We start from the raw sequence: 3,119 nt of genomic DNA on the forward strand, positions 1-3,119 counted from the left end.
ATTCCCCAAAAATGACAGATGTTGCAACATTGGCCAATTAAGAGACAAAAACCTGTAATAATATTATGCTCTGCTGGCTATATAACAGTTACTTGAACACAAGTCAGATCATCAAATACTATCCAACATGTATAGGCAATTTGTTACTAAATAAAAGAAAACATTAAATAAAGGTAGCAGTAGGAAAAAATAGATGTATATATTAAAATTTATAGGATCATTCCAAGTTATTTTACTCTGTGAAAAGCAAAGAGGCATAACGTTGTGTAATATGTAATACATATAATTTTATTCCCTTTTTTAACCAAGTGAACTGTTATTTAAATATTTTTAAAACCAATTTAAAACCTTAGAAGTAAAGAGTTTTAAAAGCCACTCATGAACTCAATAAAAGATTGCACTCTGTGATTTTGTTTCACATATCTCCCAACTAGTCTTTTTTTCTCACATATTTCATACACACACAGGCATGCATATGAGAACACACATACAAGTGCATGTTAGAACAAGTTTCTCATTTACTGGATTTTCCCAAGACCAAACAGTACCAAAAGTGTAAAAACATTTATTTCTGTTTCTATTTTTTTCTTCTTTATTCCCTAAACCCTACATTGATTCTTCAGAAATCCTAATTAAAAATGTATTTGAGAGATGTGAGAAATAAATTGTCTGATATTGTTTTTACTTAGGGTTCAATTAAAATGAATTGCATTCAAAATGCAGAATGGCAAGAATGATTGAAACAATGAGTTCTAGAAAATGAACAATTTTTAGATTCAGAAAGAAGTCTAGAGTTCATCTCCTCCAACCCCCTCTTTTTTTTGGAAATCATAGCCAAGACAAAGGCTTTTGTAACTTGCCTACATCCCCATGATTTCCCATAGAGGAGGAATAACTAACAATATCATTTCCTTTAGACCAGAAATCATTACAGTCTTCAGCCATACTCAGAAATTTAGGCGAGAGTGTGTGTGTGTGTGTCTGTGTGTGTGTTGCTACATAAACCAAATTTCAAATGACAATGACAATTTTTTATACCTTTATCATCAATTATATTTTCTTTCAATAATTATAATTTCAAATCAATAAATTCTATTCTCTATATCTAACCAAATTTCAGCAATATTATAACACCGTCAGCCAGCTTTATATAGAAGTTATGCTGAATTAGAGTAAATATAGGAGTCTTTTTACTTACTGAATATAGATCCCTGGATGTCCTTCCAGTCCATGGCGGGGGTGACCATCTCTGTCATGGACATCGACGAGGCGCCCTACTTCCCCTCCAACCACCAGCTGGTCCGCCTGGAGGAGGGCGTGCCCCCGGCACTGTGCTCACCACCTTTCCCGCCGTGGACCCCCACCGCTTCATGCAGCAGGCAGTGAGATACTCGAAGCTGTCAGACCCGGCAAACTGGCTGCACATCAGCACGGCCGCCGTGCTGGACCGCGAGTCCCTGTACATCAGCAACAACGTCTACGAGGCCGCCTTCCTGGCAGCTGACAATGGGATCCCCCCAGCCAGCGGCACCGGGACCCTGCAGTTCTATCTCATCGACATCAATGACAACGCCCCAGAGCTGCTGCCCAAGGAGGCGCAGATCTGCGGGAAGCCCAACCTGAACGCCATCAACATCACGGCCGCCGACGCCGACCCCATCAGACCCTAAGTCTTCGAGCTGCCCTTCGTCCCTGCCGCCGTGTGCAAGAACTGGACCATCACACGCCTGAACGGTGACTACGCTCAGCACAGCTTGCACGTCCTGTACCTGGACGCCGGGATGTACGACGTCCGCATCATCGTCACAGACTCCGGGAACCCCCGATGTCCAACATGTCCATCATCAAGGTCCAGGTGTGCCCGTGTGACGAGAACGGAGACTGCACCGCCATTGGTGAGGAGGCAGCAGCTGGTCTGGGCACAGGCGCCATTGCGGCCACCCTCCTCTGCACCGTCATCCTGCTGACCATGGTCCTGCTGTTTGTGGATGAAGCGGTGGGAGAAGGAGCGCCACGCGAAGCAGCTGTGCATAGAACCCGAGGACGATGTGCGACAACATCCTGGAGTAGGATGAGGAGGGCGGTGGTGAAGAGGACCAGGACTATGATCTCAGCCAGCTGCAGTAGCCCGAGGTCACGGAGCACTCCCTGAGCAAGGCCCCCGCGTGCGGCGGGTGGACGAGCGGCCCGTGGGCGCCAAGCCCCAGTACCCGGCCAGGCCCGTTGTGCCCCACCCAGGGGACATCGGACACTTCATCGGTGAGGGGCTCCGGACAGTGGACAAGGACCCCACTGCACCCCTATACGACTCCCTGCTGGCAGCGGACAACGACCCCACTGTGCCTCCATAGGACTCCCTGCTGATCTTCCACTATGAGGGCCGTGGCTCCACGCAGGCTCCCTCAGCTCCCTCAACTCGTCCAGCTCTGAGGACCAGGACTACGATTACCTCAACGACTGGAGGCCCAGGTTCAAGAGGCTGGCCGGCCTGTAGGGCGGTGGCGACCAGGACTAGCAGACCTGGCTCTGCGGATGGCAGCAGGTAGATGCCCCGCCCCGCCCCCCCAGGCCCCAGAGTGAGCCAGAGGCACTGTCTTAACTTGAATTTCTTAGAGCAGAAGCACTCTTTAAAAAAAAGGTGGGGGGAGTGCCTTTTGGTACAAAACAAACAAACAAACAAACAAAAGAAAAACCAAAAAACCAGGGCCTGGGGAGCAATTCAGTGTATACTGGGGTTCTGGTGGAGCTGTGGGGTCATGGGACATACTGAATATTTTATGATATTCAACCCCTACAAGTCATACTGAGTGTGCAAGTATTATCAATGCACTTGTTCTAAAAGGATCCTGAAAGCTTGTATTTCACAAAACAGAGTGAATGACATAATGAATGGCTGTCTACAAATTTGAGCACTTTTTGTATACCTGATCTAAACCTGAAGTGAAACAATTTTAGCAGCATGAATCTGAATTCAAGGGCAAGTGAACAATTTGCCTGGGGAGCATGCATCAGGAAATCTGTAGCATTTTATAAGAGGTGGTTATTTAGTTTTGAATTATCTAAATTATTTTATGTATTGCCTCGATTCTCTAGGTAATTAATCATCTTCACAATGAAAT

The 3,119-nt window shown here is 46.2% G+C and overlaps 1 pseudogene; it reads left to right on the forward strand.

Annotated features, from left to right (window-relative positions):
- Nucleotides 1-1,215: 1,215 nt before the first annotated feature.
- LOC138850284 (cadherin-4 pseudogene) lies at nt 1,216-2,515 on the forward strand (annotated as a pseudogene).
- Nucleotides 2,516-3,119: the final 604 nt, after the last annotated feature.

This window comes from Oryctolagus cuniculus, chromosome 7 (assembly GCF_964237555.1).
Source record: "Oryctolagus cuniculus chromosome 7, mOryCun1.1, whole genome shotgun sequence".
In the NCBI taxonomy this organism is placed as follows: domain Eukaryota; kingdom Metazoa; phylum Chordata; class Mammalia; order Lagomorpha; family Leporidae; genus Oryctolagus; species Oryctolagus cuniculus.